The sequence below is a fragment of the Drosophila sechellia genome, chromosome 3R (genome assembly GCF_004382195.2).
Source record: "Drosophila sechellia strain sech25 chromosome 3R, ASM438219v1, whole genome shotgun sequence".
NCBI lineage: Eukaryota > Metazoa > Arthropoda > Insecta > Diptera > Drosophilidae > Drosophila > Drosophila sechellia.
In genome coordinates, this window is record NC_045952.1 from 26,633,037 (window position 1) to 26,657,813 (window position 24,777).

At 42.2% G+C, this 24,777-nt stretch overlaps 1 protein-coding gene across 2 annotated transcripts in view; it reads left to right on the plus strand.

The window, feature by feature from the left end:
- Positions 1-24,777, plus strand: part of LOC6618748 (nucleolysin TIA-1) — an 84,461-nt gene that overhangs the window by 22,442 nt on the left and 37,242 nt on the right. The window lies entirely within an intron of this gene.

The window sequence follows — 24,777 nt, forward strand, 5'->3', positions numbered from 1 at the left end:
CCATTCCATCCAGGACGCCGGGCACGAGGACACCCCTCACCCAGTCATTAGCTGCGCACCATTAGCGCTAGCGACACCCCCGCAGCACCGAAAATTCTGTTCGCCATGCCATCCTGAGTCTCCCCCCACAAAAATCGTGGCTCGTTATTATGGCTGATAACATTTTTACGATGCCGACAATGACATGACATGATTTTTTGTGCCCATGCCTGTGCTCTGCCCCTTCAAACTGATGCCGCACTGTCAGGACACACAAAAACGATTTTTTATGCCGCCCAAAATGACGCAGTTTTATTGCGCTACGGCCGATGGAGGTGGACCCGAACCCGGACCGGGATTTCTTTCCATCTTTCCATCCCAATGTCGTCCAATTCATTGCCGCTTTTCTTTCGCCCCACCCATCTGGTTTCGCTCGCCCGCCGAGATTTTCATTCTCATTTTTAAAGCATTTAAAATCGCTCATAAATTTATGGTTAAAGTTGCTGAGGACGCCAGAAATATGCTGTCATGGTAATGATGGCTTTAGTTCTGCAAACGGAAAAGCATATTTTTCGCCATGTTGATTTTTTGTGTAATTTTCTACGCTTCAGGCTTTTAATTTCCCAGATTGCTTCCGTTCGAACACAATGGAGATGTTGCTTCTCGCCTCCATAGGAATCCTCCTAACTAATAAACATCTCATGCATAAATTAACTACAAATTGTTGCAAAACCAACTTTGGCTAGACAATGCCAAGTGGAACATGTGTATTTAATATTATGTAATTAATCGGCATTAAAAGCCAAGCACCACGGTGGCTGGGAGCAAGCAAACGAAAAAGAAAATCGTCCTGGCCAACTTCCATATTGAATACGCCACAGCGCCGCGGTTGCCCCACTTCTCCACTCCACCATCACCATCATGAACGCCCATGTTTTATTAATGAAGGGGCGTGACGCGCTCTGTGTGTTTGTGTGTTCTTGCATAATTAATAATAAAACTAGGCTTTGCTGCTATTATTTTAATTATACACACGTGAGGTGAGTGGCAGGGGCAGCCACTCAGCCACTTACAGGGAATCGAATGAAAATAAACCCATGTTGCAGCATCTTTATCTTGCTAATTAGGTTGTGTTAAGCGGTTGTAATACACAAATAAACATGGTGTAATTGCATAAAAGACTCAGTATTGAAGTACAATTAGAAGCCTCTGAATGCTATAGAAAATTCCAGATAAAATGGAATTGCTGGTTATATCATTGGTTCGATATTTGAAGCTGAAAGTGCCTGCAACAAAAATGCTACACCAATTTCCTAAATACAATTGTGTCCATTTAATCTCGAACCCCATTTGTCTGCGCACACACTAATACGTTAATGAAATTTCAATTCAATATTGCGGTTGTGCCCTGCTAATGCTCGAACGCCCCTTTCAGTTCAGCTCGAAATCCGAGGCCCCCCAGTTGCCCCATTTCGACCAGCTGCACATTCAGCAATTAGTGCATCGAACACAATTCTCGGCCTGTGCACTCGGACCACCTAACAATAATTCGAAATTACCCAAATGATTATTTAATATAAGCTGGCAACATTATCGGGCAATAAGTGAAATTTGTTTTGGTCCAAATGTCACGTACCCATCGACACTGTCATCCGTACGATTGCGTAGAATCGTTCAGGAATCGGTTCGGATCTCGACATGGTAATTGCCCATGTGAACCGCAAAAACTGGGTCCCTGGGATCGATGTGCCTGACTTTCGGCCACTTAATGCCGCTCCGGTCACAGGACACTGCACAAGTCGGCCAAGACGAGCCAAGAAGGACCTCCATTCGAGTCGAGTCGAGTCCTGCCTGCAGTCTGTCATTATTATAATTTCTGTATTTGCACAAATGTCGCCCGGACGTCGCCAGACCGCAAATTGCAATTGCCAATGATTATTGAATTAAGTTAAACAGCGTTTGTCGTGGTCGGTCATCCTGTTCTCATACTGCTCATACACTCCACCCCACCCCACTCCGCCAGCTGCTTTCTTCGTCTAATCGCCAGCTGTTGTTGGCCTGTCGCCAGGACATTGCCACCTCCTCGCCCTTGTCCTTCGTCCTCGGTCGCCGGCTCACTGCAATTGAACTTCCGCTGCGCTTGCGTATCAAAGTCCGTCGTCTCCGTCTGATTGACTTCCGTTGTCCACGTTTGTCAGTTTGGCCATTTCGGTTTCGGCCCTCCTCCCACTGATATTTATACACTGGCATATATAAAGGATATGGGCAGAGTGGTTTCTCTCCTCACTTATTTGCACTTTAAGTGAATTGTTTGCTTGCGTTTTAACGCAAATGCAATTATGCTCTGGCCGGATTCGTCGACGTCTCTGTTGTGGCTAAATGCCGAGTGGAAAATGGAAAATGCAAAATGCAGAGCGTGTTCCTGCTAATGTTTGACCATTACTTTTTGTTGTAATCGTTTCTCGGGTCATTTCTCAATTGCTCAACTGCGAGCAGGAGTTTTCGCCGCTGCCCTTGCTTTGTGGGTATTTAAGTCGGCTTGTTGAGTGCGTTTGTTTCACCTCCAAATTGACTTAGCAACACATTAAAATTAGATGAGTGAGCAATTGTGTCTAAATCCAAATTACCAACACTTTAGCATTGAATATTCAACTGGTCTTTAAAGTACCCGGGTTTCCTTAATCGTTAAGTATCACAATATTTGTTAATTTTTTCTGACATTACTGTCATGCGTTGTTTTAATTTCATTGTCATGTTGATAATCATATTTCTATTTAAAATTTCGCTTTTAATATCATCCAAATGTCCAAATGATTGTAAAATGTAAATAATAATTTTCCGTGGTGTGGAAAATTGCAAACTTTTTTTGTTGTACTCCACATGTCATTTCTTAATAGGGGCGGGTATGCGTCTGGTAATTAAAGGGGGCGTGGCTCGCGCAGATGGCAAAAACGAAGCCAACAATTAAACAACAACATTGTTGTCTGGTCTACCAATCTCTCTGAAAGTTTCTTTCCCCCACACACACAAACACAAAAGCACATGGCACTCTCACTGTAATAATACCGAGCAGACGTATGAATTGTAAATTTAATTTAATCAGACATGAGTGCAACGGCAGCAGCGGCATATTTGTGTGTATGTAAGCATAACGTATACGCCACGTTGCCCCGGCAAATATTGAAATTGTATTAGGCAGACAGTGCAGTGGGGAAATGGGAAATGGGAAAAGGGAAAACTGAGCGAAGAGGATGAGTCTCGGGCTGGCTAGACACAGGCGGACTTTCGCTTTGTTGGCGCACGGCAATAATTGTTAACAATTTATGAAAATGTCTATTGGCACTGCTCCTTGCCTTGTGTGTGGGTGGATAATTGTTGTTCCAGCCACGCACAAATACAAATATATAAATATATGTGTATATGTCGATGTAGATGTACGGCAGCTCTAATTATATAGAGCCACTGGAGCACAACAAGAAGGCAGCCTCGCCGGTAAAACAAAGGGAATGAGCGTCCGACGAGGCGTGTAAATTGAAGTTGTCGTTGCAACAATGCCAATGAACGCCACAAGGTGCAGGGCCAGATCAGACACATATATAAATATATATATGCACAGGCTATATAAATACATATATGCGAGTACACACAATTAACACCGATTAAGATGGGGGCCAGTGCGATGCGATTATACATGCACACAACGGCGAACCTCCAAAGGCTTAAATTACAAAATCAGCTCCCTTTGTCTCAAATTATTAGGATTGCAATGCGGCGAAGTTTTTGTGTACACATAAGCTGATAGTACTCATTAAATTAGCGAATTTCAGGAACTCCAGAACGAATATATAACAGAAGTGTGTCCCATTTGGGGTATCTGCACTTTCGGCTGAACTTCAAAGCTTCCGCTTATTGCTTATCAATCAACACAAATTGTGGATATGAAATCAGCAAAATTGGAATAGAAAAAAAGGCAAAGATACTGACAGGACAAAGGCAAAGGGAAGCAGCTGCTGCTGCATGAATGGGAAAATATGAATGTTTATGAATAAAAAATGAGGACCCTTTCACTCCCTTCAAGGATCTTTGCCTCCCTTTGCCAATTTGAGCTAATGCCCGAAAGTTTAGCCCGCCAGACGTTGGCTTTGTTAAGCAATCGCATCGATGACCCCAAGATTGACTTCTTTGCATCAATTTTGTGAGTGTGCTAGTATGGGCTTGACCTTTTTTTTACTGCTGCTCGGAGGGGGAATGTGTTATATATGTGTTTGCATTGCCTTAAGTTGTGTTCCTAGCCCGTAATTACCTATTTAGCCAAAGCGTCATTGTTGTTCAGTCTGAAAGGGAAATGACCATTCAATTAGGTTATTTTTGTGTCAACACTTGTTTGATTTAAGTTCTATATATATGATTCACTGAGGTAATAGGTGACTAATCGAATTTGTTCCTCGGAACCTAAGAAAACTAATTTTCAAACATCCATATAACAAAAAGGTGCTGATTACAACCCTTTATCTATAGATTTTTAAATGTATTTTCAGCGCCTTTGTACACATGTAAAATATATCCTTAGTTTTCCGCCCGCTTCTTTTCATCGGCACGTGTCAAAGTCCTTGCCGACCGCTTATGAAATTTTTATTGTGCCCGCTTCTCGTCCTTTAATATGCAAATCGAAAAGTTTTGCAATAAAATTACATTAAAGTACAATTTGTCTAAGCGCCAGTCGACGGATGTGGACTTGTGAGCAGGCAGGCAGGCAGCTTAAGTGCTCCAGCCGGATGGATACCCGCCCGTATCCTCCGTAGTCCTTGCCCCGTAGTCCTGCGTCCTGCCGATCCGAGTGAATCAATCAACTGCGGAAATTATGTTAACAGCGGAAAAAGTTTCTTTCGGAAAGAATAAGACAAGTGTGCGGTAGTCGAGGGGACTTCAATTGTAATCGGGCCTCGAGTGTGGGTATCTCAGTGTGTAATATATCATCGACTGACCGCAAATGGGACTCGGATGGATACGGGTGGTGGCTGAAAAAGTGTCAGAGCAGTATCAGCAAGTGTGTAGGACCTCAAGTATTCATCACTGTCAGCCAAGGACTCTGAATGCTCTGAATGTTCCGAGCGCTCCGGCTCATGCTAATTATTTTACATTAAATTAAATAATGATTCACTTGCCAGCGACGCAGTGGCAATGGGAGCGACACGAAAGGAGTGCCGAAAGGTGGCTCAGATCCTGGAACTGCTACCTCCGCGACCACCTCCTTTGCCTCGAAAGAAATCATCGGGGCACGTGACGCAATTTGCATAAATTTTTCAAGCGGCCTTCGTCGTCACGGAAGCGAGCGCGTAATTTCAATTGCGGTTAAACAGCAGCCAAGTAGAAAAGTGGCAAAATGGCTGCGGGACAGGAGCAATCAGGCGGTGAACCCGGCTAGTTAGGGTTGCCAAAACGTAATGCCGACTTTATTGAAAACGAAGCCCTCACTTAGATCGATATAATGGTCTTCGAATTTATTGAAAAATTATGAAATCCATTGGCCAGGTGGCTTTTTAGGGTTCGCTTTTCTCGGCCAAAGTCGAAAAGTTATTTCGGTCGGCCGTCAGGTCCTAAACAAACATTTGACCCGCCCGAAACATATCTATATTTTTTTTTTGCCATTTTCGTTCCTATTTGCTGTGGGATTTCTAATGAATTTGGCTCTGCCTCAACTGTTGGCCAAAGATAACGAAAAGCGCTTGAAGTGTTTACTTGCGACAAATTGATGTGTTTGCATAAGCACGAAATAATAAATTAAGTTTTCGTAAAAGTCTTTCCGTTGTGTGTGATAAGTTGGCTTACAAATAATAAGCGGGCAAATACAAAATACTAACACAACATACACAACGTCGACTTGCACTCTAATTAATATCCATTTTTCTTGTTTTCTCCATTTCAGGTAAGCAAGCAGAGCCACTTTCCCGCCATGCATAAGCAAACGTTTCCACTTTGGCCCCATTTGGCCCGGAGAACAAAGCCCGGGGAGCAAATCCTCCAACTCGAGTGGCGTACGGGGTAAATGTGAACTGAATCTGCCGACTGGGAGTGGGGTAAATAGTGCCAATATTTTCTAAAAATAAAAGCAGACGCTTTTCGGCCACCGGAGCCCGGCAATATGCGGCGGCTAAACGTTTCCGTGCACGCGAAGACTCCGGCTTAACCCTGCGTCTAACCCACTCTGGGCCACCCTAAAAAGGACTCGGAGCCACCCCGATTCTGCATTCACGACAGGCCAGGTCATTTCTTTACACTTTTCGTGTGCATTCATATTTTTTCTTCTTTTCTAACATTAATGTGGCCACAAATTGAAAAAGAAGCAGAGAGGCGAAATCAAAAGTTGCCCTAAAGTATGCCGGCAGAATAGTACACTGTAAAAAGTGATTAATATAGTCGTCTTAGACAGTAACAACTTAAAATCAACTTCATTAAGGAATAATTCTAAGGAGAAACCCACTTCATTGATTGTTTGTATGAGTTAGTAATTGAATCATTTCATTTTTTAAGAAATGTGCGATTTTATAATCGTTCAATCATGTGTATTATTTTCGATTTTAATCGTATAGTATTCTTCCGATGTAGAGTGTAGACTTGGCCACCAACAGAGCCAAATGGAGTGGGAAAGGCACAGCGCACCTGAACTCAATAAAAGCTTCATTTTAGTTTGCTCAAGGAGCAGAAAAGTAGCAGGACTGAAGGAGGAAAACAAAAACCAAAAATAAATTATTTAAGAAAAATATGTTTTACATAAAAATGGAGCTACCGAGCGAAACAAAAGCAAAAAGCCCGGCTAAATAAACAGAGCTGAGTTGGAGGAAAACGGGGAGCGAAAGCTGAAATAAATGGCATGCAGTTGGAGCGTTGAAAATTGCAAAAGTAAACAACCCAAGTGGGTGGCTGAGCGGTGATGTTGTGGGTGGATCTGGGATGGTTGTCGGGTGGTTTTTTGGCCAACCGCAAAAAATAAAGCACGAAAGCCGCGTTAAGGCAGCCCGGCAGCAAAACAGTTGCATAAAGTTGTAAAAGTATTATGAAATTTCAAATAATAACTACATCTGCATGGCCAGAGAGTTCGGGGAAGTGAATAAGTTCCAAATAAAGTGGCACGTTAGGTTCTCGACTTGCTGGTTGTTTTCCCGTTCAGCTGGTAATGCACAAAAAATGCATAAAACGCTGTGGCCACCATAGCGTAAAAATATGGCGGCATCAGCAACAGCAAATATCCATAAGGTAGGAGTCAATTGCAACAGTGTATCAAAAAGATCACTCTTCAAGTTGATCGAATGAAACACTTTGGCATACAAATTGCCGTAAAGAGTGGCGAAATTGCAATCCATTGATGCGTGCGGTCTCCGCAGGGGTTGGTTGAGGGGCGGGGGGTGTGCCACACCCATGGGTATCAGCAGAGGGCCATAAATGTTGCAAATGTCAGAAATGTCAAGCTTCGCTTTTGGACCTGGTCGGAACAATGGCGCCGGGAACTGGAAACTGAACTGACCCATTGTCAGTGGCCACCAGCATGCAAAAATAAATGTCACACATGCAAAGTATATATAGAATAGAACTGAAATGTGGCACACAGGAAGGAACAGAGGTCTGAGTCCTGCGGGCGGTTCGGGAGTGGGGATTCCCAAAGGACACCAACCAAGTGGTCGCCTGCAGGAAGAATCGAATGCATCCAGCTTCGGGCTGTTCTTTAAACAGCCGAAACAATATACTTCTCATTTCAAAGCTAGATATAAATTTTATGTAAATAACAAAATCATAAAGTTTAAATACACATTCCTCTGGCATACTCTAACCAAATCTCCACAATTTTTAAGCTGCGAAACTGAAATGGGTACCGAACTGGGAACACACCAAATAATGGCTGACACTCGGAGCTCATTGCCTTTGTGCGAAATCCCGCCCACAATTCCATATCCTTGGCGTTCATCTGGGCTCATTTTGTTTCTGCCGCTGCATAAATTGAATATTTTGACATATGTAAGCGAGGCGGGAAGGCGGCGGTCTGTACCCAGTTCGCCGGCAAAAATGAGCACAAATAAATTTACATGCATGCAGTTTTGGTTAAACTGTCAGACCACAAATCAGAAATACACTAACACCACGACTGAGTCAGTGAGTCAGTGCCATTGTGGCCCCACTGTACTCACTGTGTATTTATATGAATTGATGGAATACCTAATATATCCTTGAAAAACCTTCCTACAAGCGCCATTAATCATATTGTTAACATTGCCAATCACTGTCTTCAGGCAGGCTATTTCCCACGGGATTGGAAGATAGCAAAAATAGTTCCAATTCTCAAACCAGGAAAACCTCCTGATAACCCTGAAAGCTACCGACCAATAAGCCTATTAAGCGGATTGTCCAAGATTCTGGAAAAATTAATTAAATTGAGATTGGTGAAATTTTTGGACATACACAACACACTACCAACGGTACAGTATGGTTTTAGAAATGGTCTAAATACCATACTGCCGACCTTAAAACTAAGAAATTATATTAAAGAAAGTATCCAATCCAAACAATCTGTAGGGCTGGTTACACTTGATATTGAGGCTGCATTTGATACTGTATGGCATGACGGACTGTTGCACAAACTAAAGATGATTGGAACTCCCATATACCTCATTAAAATAGTTCAAAATTTTTTGACACATCGATACTTTAGCGTTAATTTGGACAGTAGTCAATCTGCTAGACGAATTTTAAATGCAGGTGTGCCACAGGGTTCTGTCTTAGGACCTACATTGTTTAATATTTTTACACACGATATTCCACAAGCTACAAACTGTGTACTTTCACTGTTTGCTGACGACGCCGCTGTCTACAGTGCTGGTTTCTCGTACAGCGAGATAAATCAATCCATGCAGAGTTACTTAAATGAATTAGACATATATTACAAAAAATGGAAAATTAAAATTAACCCTAATAAAACGAATGCTATATTTTTTACAAAAAGAAGGAAACCTCGTTATCTTCCTGATAGACAGTTGCGAATACTAGACTCTCCAATACAATGGGTTGACAACATTCGATATTTGGGTATAATTTTTGATAAAAAACTAACATTTAAATACCACATCAACAACACAATTATGAAAGTTAATAAAATTATTTGCACACTGTACCCTCTAATAAATCGTAAATCTAAATTATCAATATCCAATAAGATCATAATTTTTAAAACAATTTTTAATCCAATATTAATGTATGGGTCACCTGTTTGGGGTAGATGTGCTCAAACTCATATCAAAAAACTTCAAATATGCCAAAACAAGCTGTTAAAATTAATAATGAACTTACCTTATTACACAAACACTAAGTACCTACATATAAAAGTAGGTGTACAAAAAGTTCAACAAAAAATACAATATTAACAATCTTTTGTTTCAAGTCTTAGTTTTTTAAGTTAGTTGTAAGTCAATTAAGGTTTTTCTTCTCCCTTGTTTTCCTTAATAAATAATAAATACTGTTATACAAAAAACTAAAAACAGGTCAACTAGACATAATTAATAAATATTTCAGATGAAAGCCTTAGCTAAACACTGTAAATACCAAATTATACCATTAGCTTTAATGAAATGTACATATATATATAAGGGATAAAGCACAAATAAATTAATTAATTAATTAAATATGAATAACTACTGACAAAAGTGGTGGCATGGCCATGAGCACGATGAGGACGATGAGTACGATGAGGCTGGTAGAGATTTATGGATGCGAGGCGGTTTTAGTTGACGCTCCCTATCTGCGGGTGGATGCATGGATGGTATGGTTGCATGGATGCTGGGGTATGGATGTCGTGCACTCTATATTTAATGAATGCCATAATGACTGCAGTGCAACGCATGAAATATTTATAGATGCGCCTGTGCATCCGTATCCCTGCATGCCGGCATCCCGGCATCACGACATCCATCCACTCGAGGCTTTAAGTGTTTGCTCGAACTGGCTTTAAGCTCGCTGGCAAACAGCTGGCGGGAATCCGGAATTTACATTATCCCACAGCCATTCAGCATCCTTTGATCGGGGCTTTCGGGCATCCTGTCGTTGTTATTGCGAGTGGTGGTTCTGCGGTGGTTGCCGCATTAAAATACGTAATTTCCTTTAATAAAGCCGCACAAATTTAATTAACCAGCATGCAAATGCATTTACACCTTAATTATTAATTGAATTTAAATACATAAATACGCATCCAGCCACATGCCCTTATGCGTGCTTGTGTGCACCATCCCAGCCATATACAAACAATAATTCCATCTTTTTCATCGCGGGCGAAAATATGGTAAATAGTTGCTGGTGTTATTGTCTTTGCTTTTGTTTGCGCGCTTTTGTAATTTAATATTTTTTCCGCCAACATTACAAGATAAAACGAATACAATTGACCAACACAAAGTTTTGTTAGCTGCTGGCGTAATTTTTTACCCATATTTTTTCCATCGATTCCCTGGTGCATTTAATTTGTATTTAAGTTGAATTTTTGTTAGTTTTATGGTTTCTGCGGTTATGTTCGCCTAACAATGGCTATCGAATGTTCATCGAAGGGAGTCCGACTTTTTTTATGTTGTACAGAAAACCGACATGTATGTAATTGTAATTTAAAAACCTTACAAAATATAATTCGATTACAAGCTAGCAAGGAAACTCTAAACCCACATGAACTATAGAATTCCATTGAAAACATGTGTGCATAACAACGAAACTTATGCAATAAGTAACATGGATTTTAAAACTTTACTTCTCATACGGTAACATCTGAAAACGAAGTTTAAATTTGAGTTTCTTTGTCACAATTTACATGGCAACATGATATTAATTAAATAACTTCAAATTATTCATCTACTTCCCATTTATTTCGGCCTCATATGGTGCGTCGTGTTATGAATATCTGTTCAAAATTGCTTCTGTGTGAGGAATATGTAACTGAGAATCTTTGAATTACAAAGTTGGATTCGTTAAACAAGAAATATGATCGGAAGCGAAATCCGCACATAGTTTGCAATTCCACCGCATTAAAGCACTGCCAGCCACTCTTTTCTGGTATGTTCTGCAATCTGACACATGCATTTCATCTGCAGCGATTGTCTTTTGAGGCTTTGGCTTCACTGCAGTCGCACCGATGAGGAGAAGGACACGCTGCTATTTATGAACTGGCAGTGCGAGTGGGCGGATGTGCGCGGTTGTAGCCAGTGGGTGGGTGATGGGGCGAACGGGTGGCTCACTGGGTGGTGGCTAACTGTCAACGGCAACAGTGGCTGGGTAATGAAACCGCGAGGAATGCAAACCAGGGCCTGAACAAACAGCGCAAGACACTCGAAATGAAATGGAAGCCGGTCGGTTCGCCGTCAGGAAGCTCGGTTAACAGCCCAATGGCAAGTGGGCGCTCGCTGGGGCGTGGCTTTGCGCAAATGTCATTATGTAACGGCGTATAATTAACCGAAAATCGTTTAAATGCGCGCGCAATCCGCCCCGCCGACCGCAATGTGCAAATTAAAAACGCAGCAGCGGCTGTTCGGGAAATGGGGCTGGGGAAAATGGGGAAAATGAAGCGGAATTTCCAGGTGACAGAGTGGGACAAGCGGTACACTAGAGAAATTAGTTTGAGCTAAATAAAAAAATTATATAAATTCTTTCCATAGAAACTAATATATTTGCAAGATCTTATCGGAATTATATCATTACTCATAGTACTGAGCACTTACCTTTTCGTTGGTAAAAAAGTATTCAAATTTGAAGGATTTTAAAATACTTTTTTGAGTGCACCGTCTACAGAGTGGAGAGGCTGTGACGGCGTGTTTACTTTGACATTAAATAAAGTTGTTTGACTGGACTGATTGTGCCGTCGAAGGAAGGAGCCATCACTTGTCCAACATGGCACGCATAAATAACAAATAAATCATTTATGGTCAGGGCAAAAACATTTATTGAGGCTCTGCCGGGCAAACAGACAACGTCAGCGAGACAAAGCGAGTGCTGGGCAAAATAAATTAATTAAAAGTTTCAGTTGCGTACGAGGAGGATGTGAAACTTTGCCGTGGCCGATATATACTGGCTAACACATACACGAACTCATCCACGTAGACGTTCATATACAATTGCCAAGAAGGGAATCGCAGTTGCTTCGATTAAGAATCGCTTGCCTGCGCTTGCATAAATGTCAAATTGAGGACACGAGTTGGGAACTGCAATCAGCAGCCAAGTGCAAATCTTTTCACTCCCACCGATTCTTGGCTTATTTCTGCAGAATTTGCAAGTGTTACGTGTGTGCACTGCACTAAAAACAATCTGCAAATTAAGAAAAAAAAGTGTCCAAAAAGATGCAGCTAACATCGATGATTTAACAAACGCTGTTGTAAAATCTTTCTTATTTATGTTTGATCGGTTGTCACACAGTTATACACAAGTTTTTCTCAGTGTACTCCGGTTTTTAATTTGTCTTACAATTTTAATTGCAACGCCGTCGATGTTCAGGAGGCTGGCAGGCAAGCGGGCAGCTCGCACACGTCTTCATATTCATTTTCATTTCTTATTGACATGTCAATGCACCACACACATATACATACAAATAGCCATGCACACAAGCACAGTGTGAGCCGTTTAAATATGGCTAAAAGCCGGCGCGAAAAAATTCTATAGCATGCCTTTGGGCGCAGCGAGGAAGGCAAGAAAATTAATTAAAAATGCGCAACAAACTTGCTAAAAGTTTGCCCTCGTTTCGCCTTGTTTCTCAGCAATGGCGACGGTGTGCAATTTAAATTTTCATCCTACTTAGTCTAGATTTTCCCGCAGTAATTTCAATGCATTTAAAAATTCAAAAGCCAGCACAACAAGTTTGCCACGTCACTGCTCCCGTTCCCTGCTTATTTAAGCATACAACTTTTGACGTTTCCTCTATGCCAGATGCTTATCAATAATTTATTTATAAGCTTCACCTCAGAACACATGTTGTCAGTATGCCATGTTGGCCTCAACAGGCTCCGTGTCTTGCCGTCGCTTTCCGTTTCGTATTTTGTGTTTTATGGCCAGCCGAGTTTCAGCTCAGTCTCCTAGTTGGCTAACAAGTTGCTGCCAACTACCAACTGGCAACTGGCACACACATGTGTTTGTGAGCGAAATGCTAGCTGGTGGTTGCTTCGTTCTATTGCATAATTTATGACTGCGAAATGTGTTCATTTAGTTTTGCAAATTGTTGACATGAACAATCATTAGAGCGTCGCACAGATTTCAGCATCATTTCATCCACTGTGTGTTGCTTAGCGAAAATTCCTTGGCCATGGCATTTATGCTATTAGACGGGCTAATTTCTGCTGCGAAATGCGTCTGTCAGTCGAGTTCGCAGTTCGCAGTTCCCCTCGACAGTCAAGCTAAATTCGTTGTATTTGGTTGCTAAACAACTTAAGAAGTTGACACTTGCCAGGCAAAATATTTTCATCAACAACTCAGCAAAAATTAGCAAGTGTCAAAGATAAATAAAAGACAGCAACACCCCGCTACCCCATGTTTATTTGCCTGTTGAAATAGTGTCAAAGCGAGTGGACTCTTCACATGCGGGAAGCAGTTGCCACTGTCTTGGCCCAGACGCCCGACCCGTTCTTGGCCATCCCCAATGGGGCAAAGAAAACTTGACTAACCATGCAAATAAGAGTGCCATGTATGTCTATGTTTGTGCGTGCACCTCTAGAAGTACGGGTGCACTGACCAAAATATATATATATATATTTCTTGGAAAACTATAAACTATAAACGAAATTAAATTTTTCTGAATTCAATGGCAGAGATGCCATTCGATTGGAAATTAAAGTACGAGATCAGCAAGGTATAACTTTCCACGTTTCGATAATTTTGTCGATCGGTATGACCAAAATAGAGAGTTTTTGTAGGAAACAGATGTTTCTCTCTGTGCAGTTGGCTGAAAGGAAGTAGCATAACCACCCCTACGGCGACAGTTGGTGCAGAGTAAGTGCAGTTGGTAGAAATTAAGTAAGTTTTTAGCTGCAATTTTTGCCGAAACTATGTCAAGTTTGGTTTTAGTTGCCAGCAAAGTTTTTGCTTAAGAAAATGCCAAGTATAAGTATATCAAAGGAAGCTGGAAAAGCGCGACTCTCGAGTAAGACACTAAGCAGACGTCGGCAGAACCTAATGAATTTCATGCATGACATGCAACTCACGAGTCGGAGTTGCAGTCGCTTAATTAAAACCATTAGGCGTGAGTCAAACTTGCCAGGGGAATAAAATTTGATGGCATCGGGTTAGGGCAGCAGAGTGGGTGCTGGGCGATGGGGAAACCAGCCCCTTCAGAGGCCACGCCCCCGGCAAAGCAGCAGCAGAAGGAGCAGCCAATTTACATAGTTTCTTTAATGTTTGCTGCATAATTTTCACATTTTTCAGTGTCAAGCCATGGCTGCATTGTCTCTGCTTCTTTCGCACCCAGCCCTTTGGCAAACTGCTAGCGAGAAATCTTTTGCATGTTTCGGTCATATTCTAAAAGTAATAGCATGCCACCGCTCTGGGAATCCCCTGAACCCCGGTCAAGTGTCCCACTTAGCCTGACCCTTCATGAGATTTTTATGACTCGGCCAGCCAGCGACAGATGCATCATGTGGGTATGGCTGAGGTTGAGGGTGCAGTTCCGGATGAGGTCCAGAAAAATCGGGGGCGGTGCAAAATTATAATATTCGCCTGCAACTGAAAGCGAAAGCTTAACAAATTTTAGACCAGCTATTAAACATGGCTATGGAGCCCGTGCAAGAAAATTTAGCTAGCGGTGAACTTATATTAGAATAAAAAGGAACACAATTATTTAAAGTAAGAATGTTTAATATCTTTCATTTCGATCACATTTTCCTTTAATCCAACCCACAATTCGGTACATGCTACTTTTTCTGTAGTTACTCGAAACGTATCTGCTGCACTTGGCAAAATAATGAGAGCCGCGGAAATGAACTTGTTTCAGTTCGGTGCAAACTTTTCGCCCGAGCTGTTGGCCAAGATGGCCAGGCGATGGCGCAGCGGGCTAAAAGCCCGACAGTCGCTTTTACAGCCAACCAGCTCAGCTGAGCTGAGCTATGGCCAAGGCGAAAAAAGTTTAATTCAAAAACTTGTACAAAAATGCACATTTAATGGAAATTTACAACCTGGAGTCGAGTCAGCGACAGCAACAGGAGTTTTCCCAGCCCGGAAACCCCGAAACAAGGGCCACAAAGTTGCAAAAGGCGGTTGATGGCGGAAGGGGGCAGGGTATAAAGAGAAAAGAGCAGCGCAGAAAAGTGTTAACGGATTGTTTGTGCGCCAAATGGCTGCCAAGGATGAGTCCGGTATGTTGTCCTGCAGTTGTCTGCCTTTGGCCCTGGTTCTGCGCAACCGGAAACGGAAATTGCGTAGCGCAGCCAAGTGCGTTGCTGTGGTGCAAAAACGGCAGCGAGCCATAACGTGGACACCATCACTCTACACCCACTGTACACTTTCTCGTGCACCCAACAACCCAAAGAAGCACAGGTGCTGCCCAAGCTGCCATTAACGCGTTTTGCATTTTTTAAGTGCTGCGGGGTGGGAAAATGTCAAGGCTGCGGTTGCCGGGAAATGGAGAGGAAATAATATCTGCGGATGAAATGGATCAGACAGTGCAGCTTAGAAGGTGAAAAGACTATGATTTGATCATTCGTAGCTGCTTAAATTTAGAAGGAAGGAAAACTACAATTTTAAGAATTACTGTAGTTAAAAGCACCCAAATTCGCATAATTAGGCAAAAACTTAAATTGAATTCGTTGCGCAGCTGCCTTCATTAGCATTATTCCCCATTACGACTCCACGGCCATCGAAAGATCATCCAATCAGCTCTTAACTCTCGACTCCTCAACAATGCTAAGCCATTTGCAAAACCGAATCAAAGCCAATGAAAATACGAAAAGTTTTTCATGTGCAATATCCCGCTGGCCGGCAAAAGTGAGAGGGCGAGCAAATGAAAATGGAGCACTCCATTTGCCGGCCAGTCGCTGCCACATGGCAATCCCAGTTTTCCCCGCAGTTTTCCTCGCTGCACCGCAAGAGCCAAACAAATAAGAAATTAGTTCGAGCGAAAGTTGTTGCAGCTGCAACCGAATGAGAGAAAAATCGCAAACAGCGCTGGAAAGGGCAGAAAAAGGAACGGAAAAAAAGTTTTTCGCTAATGTCTTAATGTAAAAGTTTGTTAGCTGTAAGTGGTGGGAGTGGGCGATGGGGCTGCTTGGCAAATGGGCGTGGCACCGCCACCTGAGTGGGTGGTGCAACTTATGGCAACTTTTTAGCGAGCACGTTTGATTGAAATTTGTGGCAAATTGCTTCAAGCAGCAGCGAGCTGTAATGGAATGATCAAACTGCTATCAGTAAGCGGGGTCTTTCCAACTATTGGAAATGAGGCATAAAAGGCACCACTCTTATCAATTTCACCTCAAATGAGTGTAGCTTCAACCACCATACCACCCATACCGCCCATCCCGCTCGCTCCACCCACACGTATCTGCAGTTTGTGCAATGGCCAAAATGGCAACGGCAAGAGCCAAACAAATTGCCAACCATTACCAGCCAGAAGGGTAATTTTTACTTTTCCAGCTTTTCCAGGCGCTTTATTTGCCAGCCAAATTTGTACGAATTGCTGCAGCACCACCAATACTACCATCACGACCAGTTGTAAGAACCAACAAAGCTGGCTGTCGATTTGTAATAGGTGATTTGGCGAAGGAAATTGAGACATCAATAAATGTGGCTTGCCTTTGGTCGCTTTAACTTTGCTGTAAGGGGTGGGCCGACGTGAATTGAGCCATATGCAGAAAAATTTTTGCAGTTGCATGCGTATGCGTTGCGTATACGACACGTTGCCTGCAGTGATGAGAAGCCTCATAGATTGTTTTGTGTCCACATATTTGTCATTATTATTTTTTTATTTTAATTAAACTTGTTAGTTTGAGAGTAAACGAAGTAGCATAGACTTTGTTTTATTCGATATTTATTTTTAACTTAAACACAGACTATCACTCTTTATGAATAACTCCCAACCAGAAACTTCTTATTTTACAGCGACAAAATATAGTCCTTTCCCATCACTGCTTTTCTGCAGGTATAGAATCAAATTGGGGTTGTCTTTGTTTTCGTTCTAATTGCCCGAATTGAACTGCATTTGTGGTGTACTCCGCCGTGCCGTTTGACTCGATTTCTTTTGAACTTGCTGGATCTTGGGCAAATTGGACGTTATTGCCTGGATTGCACAATAAAAGTGACCAGGACATTGCTGGGACGGCCAAAATCAATGCAGTTTGTTGACCAGCTAAATTCGATATGACAATTTGACGAAGCAAACGCTGGAAATGTGAGTCCCTTAGCAAAATAATCCGTGGGCGAGGAAAATCGAACGACACGTTTAAAGTGAAAATAGATAAAAACATGTAAGCCAAGTAAAAAGGATATTTTTTGCTTTGAAAATCAATCTCACAACTGCTGGCCATGCACAGATGATTGGGTTACATAACGCTTCAAGGGATTTCCATGACATGTGGCACAGGTGCTAAAAGAATTGGTCACACAAACACAAAATGGGGAAGGTGGAAACTAAGCGATCTTTAAAAGTGGAGGATGTGCGTTTAAGATGATAATTTTAAATTAAAATGAGTAATAAACTCTTACGCACAGATAAAATTCGTGTTGCACAAAAACAAACGAATATAATAAATAATAACGAAACAAAAGCAGCTAACGAACAACATCACGAAATGCAGACGAATGTGACAGCAGATACAGATGTGTCGCAGGATTGGGATGAGCTAAATGTTTGTGCAAAACATTAAAATAATAATCAAAACAATGATAATTGAAAGAACACAGAGCGAAAAGAAATGCGTGGAAAAATTAAAAACAAATATCAGAAACTGCAATGGAAAATCGTCTGGCATGTGGATAATTTCCAGCAGACTTGTCGCTGCATTAGTGCACAGACACACACTCGTAAAGACAATCACACATATCGTGACAGGCAGGACAATATAATCTGCCGACAATTTGCGCCTAAAAGTTGGCTGCATTTTGTTGAAATGCAAACATGGCTGGTTATTCCGCTAGAGCGCCGACACATTGGCAAATCCAAATATTGTTGCAGCCGCCTCACCCGGAAACTCTCACATATCATTTAAAATGCATAAATTCAGCCGCCTGCCGGGCATTACACACATTTTCCGTTAACAGTTTTCGTTGCCAAAGTGTCGAGTGTTTGAGTTTGAGCCGAGTTTTCCCACCAGCCAGGCAAATACCCGCTTTGTTCATATATTATTTGCAGTCAAATTAAATCTAACAGCTGTGAGCTTTACATGTGTGCGGACTACGAACACATTTCGAGGCAAATATGAATTTTTAATACAATTTTCGGCAAACTTTTGTGCAATGTTTCTGCTTAATTAAGTATGCTGCAAAAGTGGGGCGTATGCAGTAAGTCGTCAAATGGTTGAAATAATCAAATAAATTCTTATAACGTCATATTAATTTGGAGGAAAGTTTGTCGAGGAAAAAGTTGAGGCAATAATTTACACAAATTGCCAATTCTGCTGGCCAAATAATGTCAGTCAAGTCAAGCCGGGCAAAAGTCAGAATTCAGTCAAAACTTTTCTCCAGCTGCCCGACAACTTGTTCTCACTTTATCGCATCTTTATCGGCTCCAGCTCGACAAACACGTCGCCGGAAAATTCAAATGATAAGGCTGTGGCGCACCGAGCTCAATCTGTGGGCGGTTGGGTGGTGCGGGCCCTCAAAAGTGGGTGGTGGTGCTAGTGGTGGTAGTGTTGGCTGCAGGGCATTGCGCGTTATGACAACATAAACGATATTTACTTTTTGTGCCTGGCTATTGCCATTTCGCCTGCCATTTCTTTATTTCTCTCGATGCCTTTTATGCCGAGCTTTGCTTTCCCTGGTTTTCCCATTTTCCTCCACCACCAGCACCGGTCCTCTCACTGCGATTCTATATCCCTTTTCCTATGAAAAGTTTTTGAATGTTTCTGTGTGGCGTATTCTTTTTGTTCGTTTCGTTTGGGTTCTTCTACTTTTTGCTATTTGAAGTACTTCAAAGATTTTAGCATATTTTATTTGAATACTTTATTTCGTGAAATGCGTTTGTGTGTGTAAGTGAATGAGTGGGCGGTTGGGTGAGGGGGAATGAAACGACATGACTTTTTCAGCTTTGTTGGTCCCACTTTCCACTAAACCCCCCTCTTGTATCTGCACTCCTAACTAGTTTCTATGTCTTTGGTGCAAAGTTTTCCTTCAGTCGTTGGGAAATGAAATTTTTTTGAAAATTTTTCCGCGGGGAAATGAAAAAGTTTGCCCTGGTGGACACAATGCGGCTGCCCTCGATCTTTTCACCCCACTATACACACTCGCCCTCACACACACACCCTACCACTTGTCCTGCAAGTTCTAGTTAATATTACGCATACGCCGCGTATGCCCTTTTGACTTTTCGCCCCCCAAACCCGAGAAGACTTTCTTCGTCCATTTTGCATGGCAGCTGCTAACGCGGGCCACAGGACTCGGAACAAGGCGTGGGATAAGCAATAAAGGATAATGTCATTCAATGTTTTGTGTGTCCCGCGCACAGCAACAAGGACAACAAAAACAACAACTGAGGCAGCGACAACGGTGACAACAACAAAAGCGGAAACGCTTGCCATCATCAGCGTCGTGCTCATCGTCTTCGTTGTCGCTCTCGTTGTCATTGGCAATAGTTGTGTACACTGTTCAAAAATCTGTTCAGTACTATTTAAACAAATTTTAAACCTAAATTGGTTTAACAACATTTTAATAACCTTGGAAACAAGACAAATTATTTATAAAAATTAAGATACATAGTTTGATTAATAGTGACCTTTTTTTCGAGTGCACCGACTTTGTTGCTGTTTTCAGCTGCCTGAGATTCTACTTTCAGCTCGCTGCTCCGCCAGACAATAGTCAAAAATGTCTTCATGTCGAAACGAGGAGCATAACGGAAATTCGCATTTGAAAAATACTTTCTTCATTTAACAACAATGTCGGACGACGACAAGGACGATGGGAAGGTAGTAGCGACAAGACAGTGGCAGGGCGGCAAAGTGTTGGCATTACTGTAAATCGTTTTCGTTTTACGTTTCATAATGACAAAGACAGTGGCAGCGGATTCCAGGCAAGGCGATCCGAGCCGATTGACAGACAATGGGCGGAAATGAAAGGAGCTGTTGCCAAAAAATAGAACAATGAAACAAAGAAATCCGACCAAGTGTTTTTTAATGAGCGCTAAGCCCTAAGGTCAGATCAATATTTCATAATAGCTTACACAGCTTTTATAGTAATTATCAAACGCAAATAATCATATTGAAAATATTTAATCCTCCGGTGGCTTACAGCCATTGTTCCATCGTGCGGGGGGGTAAAACGACTCAAGTTTCATGGGAAAACTTTTCGCATAAGCGTGTGTACGGATTGGGAATTGATTTTTCTATAAGCCCAAGTGAAAACTTTCGGCCGCTTTCGCTGTATAAAATAAAAATAAAAAACAATCAGCAAAATGCCGGCGTCCCATATGCGCGACAAAAACACTTGACTCCGCCGACAGCTCATTTTCATCGGGATGAGAGTTGCCAGGAGCAGGAGCGAAAGCAGGACATGCGGTGACATTTCGCCAAGAGGCGTTTGCGGGCGGGCATATTTAAATCTAATCACTCAACAAACAGCGACACGCTCACATATTCTACATGCAACTGATGCTGCTTATGCAGAGCGAAAAAAATAGTTTCATCAAGTGTTTGCAAATCAATGATAAAGATGTTTTAAGCTCATATTGGAATGTCATAGAATCGCTCAAGAATTTCATTTAACTTGAGATAGAATTTCAACTGTTCCCCTACGTATTAACCAATTAAGTTGAGTTTTTCCCAGTGTAGTGTTGCTTTTGACTCACTGTAATCGTGATTTCCTGTGCAACAGACGGCGAAGCGAAGGCGACAGGGTGAGCGAAAGGAGCGGAGATAGAAGCATTGTTGTCGCCCTGCTGCTGTCTTTGTGGGACGCGTTAAAAATGTCACAGCGCATTGCATACTTATTGGCGCATGTGTTAATGCACCACCACAGGCATAGCCCCACCGAACCGCCAAACCACCGCTGCAGCGCGCTGGCAGGCTAAATGTTACGCGCTGCATGCATTTGTGGCTGGCAAAATCCATTCGCTTTTTTCCCTTTTTTCCATTCGACGTTTGCATATTCTCAGCTCACACACACACATACACACTCGGCTTTTCCTACCTTTTGTGGCAGGTGTTTGAATTAGCTTTCTGTTGGTTGGCCGGGCTTTAGCTGCAGCACAATGGCTTGCAATTGCACAAAAGCTTATTAGGTTTTCCCTGCCGTTCGTTTCACTCGTTTTCCCGCTATTTGTGTGTGTGTGTGACTGCCATTTCGTTTCAGCTGTATTCGTGTGTCTGTGTGTGAGTGTGTAATACTTTTTTTACAACAAATAATGCGCTTTGAGGTCGCGTGCTTCACGTGTTTTAATCCATTCCCTTTTAGCCCCCTACCCCGTTCGCAACTTTTGTGGCACTTTTACGCTTCGCTTTTAACGGTGCAAACGGCGGCTCCAAATCCATTTGACAATGTAAACAACAAAGGGAAACTCGGTTCCCAAAATGCATAGTTCACTTCGATAAACAGAAGTAGAGGTTCCGCCGGAAAACTATCGGGAGTTGGAAGCATTTAAAGCGGTTTAGTATCTCGCATGCGCTATTCGAAAGTATCTTCAAAACTATCTGTGAAGAGCTTAACTTAAATTATAGATTGAAGCAAACGAAAGTCAGCTTATGGAAGAACTTGACTAAAAGTACCATTGAAATGAGACTAACAAACCAAATTGAAAGTGTCCTTCTGTTGCTAGTTAAATATTTCTGCAAAATTTCACTTCTATTCATTAAATTTAAACTTTAGCCTGGAGCTTAACCTTTATATGCCTTTTCCCTTACTTATCTGCTATCCCGCATGTATTATAGCCAAAAAGCTTGACGATGCGAGTTGTCTGGCTGAGCCATGAATTATATTCGGACAACAATGGACGGCAAGGACTCTCCAGCAGATGCGTTGCCCATGGCTATAATATGGCCCGGGGCACTCGAAAATGGATCGGGGATAGCCGGGATGTACTACCATTTCGTTTACACAGCAATTTCAGCTTGAGCTGCTGTTGATTTAATTCAAGAGGCCATGCATTTGCATGAAAAATGTACGGCGCTTCGCCGGAGTGTTATCCTTCTTTTTTCGATATAATTGCTCGGCTATTCGGGCGATGCAAATACAAGTGGCATTGTAACATAATTTTCGAGCAAAATACATCAAAATGGACCATCGTGAAAATCTCCATTTTCATATGTTTGCACAGCAGTCTAAACTTCACACAGGCAGATATGTTGATGTGGTTAGTTAGCATCTGTGTTTATATTTGTGTTTGCATTTTGCATTTTCTGCCTTCGAATGGTGGAAGTGGTGGTGGAGGTGTGTGGGGGCATACACATGTCCATGTCCGTCACATTTGTCGGTGAACATGTAGCAGTGTTTACCTCCGTTCCACAACCCATTTTATCGCCTTTTTCTCTGTCGATTTGGCCTGGCACATTTGTGTTTGTTCAGCTACTTTTGCGGTTTGCCGCTTTTCGCGCACATTTCAACCACATTTGTAGTCACTCCGGTTTGGACAACCGCCAGAAAAAGAGCCGAGGAAAAACCGCTCAAGAGCGCGAACTAAGAAAAGCCAACAAAAAATTGACTACAGCTTATGCAACACCTTGCAATACTATGATCGTACAACTCGGATACATATGTTCGTGTACATTCTTATTGTATTGTAAAATGGTTATATAAATTCAAAGTAAGGGGGTGCTATTCGTCTTTCTTTTAGATATGAGGAATATATGAAATATATTTAGTCCTGCCCAAGCAGTCATTACCACTACAAGTTCATACAGTACCGTGGTACTGCATTGATTGTCCATTGATCTACCGCGAATCGCCAATTTACCGCCCAAAATGAGGACAACGCAGTTTAGATAGCCACTTCTCATTTAATGGCTCATCATTTGAATTTGGTTCGATAATCGGGAGAGCGCGGGAAATGAATTAGAAATGCCGGCAAATTGAAACGCATTACCATACAAATCCATAATTTCAACGAAATTAGTGTACATTTTTATCGCAAAGCCATGTTTTTCAACTTTTCCACCAGCTCGTCTGTGTGTGTGTGCATTTGTGTTTGCGTACCACGGGGCGTATGCGCAATTTGATGTGCTCGCAATTCAATTAAATTCGGCAAATTAAAGCGAACTGGTATAGCTGAAGTGAAATTTAATTGCATGGGGGAACAATTCCCCTCTTGTTCTCTGACTTTTTCTCTTGGGAGGTCAGGGCAAAATGCAGCACGTATTTATTAGCTGACGTGCATTGATGAAGGTCGAACTAGCGTCGAATGCGTGATCAACTGAAACAGGGAATGGATATCGGAGGTGGAAGATGGAAGAGGGGTGGCGCAGGATAAACAGGAGCTGTAGTAACCGGCAAGGCATCCCTCTGGCCGCTGATTGACTCACGATTATGCAATAAAACAGCAGACGACATGCAGGACAACACCCAAATCCCCGCAGAGACAATGGTCCGCAGACCAGGCCTCTGTTCATCAGCGTCCTTTTCCTCATTTTCCCTCGAGCTTGGGGTGATTGTGAGGGTTTCATTGGCTTCATTTCAACAGCAGCTTTTCAAAAGCTAAAACTTTTTTATGTCCAACTCATTAAAAATGTGCGCCAATGGGCATTATGCAGGCCAGTCCGGGGATCCTTGATTCCTCGCCGAATTTGGCTCAAGCTTCGTTTGGTTGCCACACATACACATAGGAATACAAACAGAATCGGGCCAAAATACTTGTACACTTGAAATAATTGACTGCTGGTTCAAACATAAGCAACAAATGGTTTAAATGTAATACGTATGCTAATTTCTTGATAGAAAACATCGTATCATGCACTTTTTACTTACTTATTTTTTATCTTTATTTATTGCAAGCATTTAATTTTTTCGCGTGTAGATTTTAGGATGTTTTTCGCTTGAATTTCTCGCCTTTTGCCTGAATTCGAGCTTACGACCAAGTTGAAGGCAGAAAGCCAAATGCAATTTCCAAGTTTTTAATGTGCGAAATTTCTAATTTAAGATTTACGATATTTTTATGTCGAATTACGTACCACCCGGCATTTCCCTCCCAAGCCTCCTTTCGTTGATGTTCGCTCATTTTCGTGCTCTGGTGTTTGGCTGTGAATTCTTTTGGCCAGCTGCTTTATGCCCGCTCGCTGGGAAGTTGGCCCGGCTTTTAATGGAGACGCGGACTCTTTAATTGTGAAACTGGACTGTGCGTATTGCAGGCCGCACCGGATGGGTATATTTTTGGACTCTTAATTATGGACATCGCCTTTTGATGCAAATTTTATGGACTGGAACTTAATTGGCCCCGGACCCGTTGAATGGCCCACACAGAGCGCGGAAAAACGCTGAAAAATCTGCCGCTGGCAAATAAAATGGCCTGTCCAAATTGTTTTGCGACTGACCAGTTGACTAAAACCAACAAGAATTTGTAACTGGTGCAGATTTAATGTGCATTTGTTTTGGGCGCGGTTTGTTTTTGTTCCGGGCGGGGAAAGGATGAAAGGGTGGAAGGTCAGGGGAAGTTTTGTAAACGCAGCGATTGCAGCT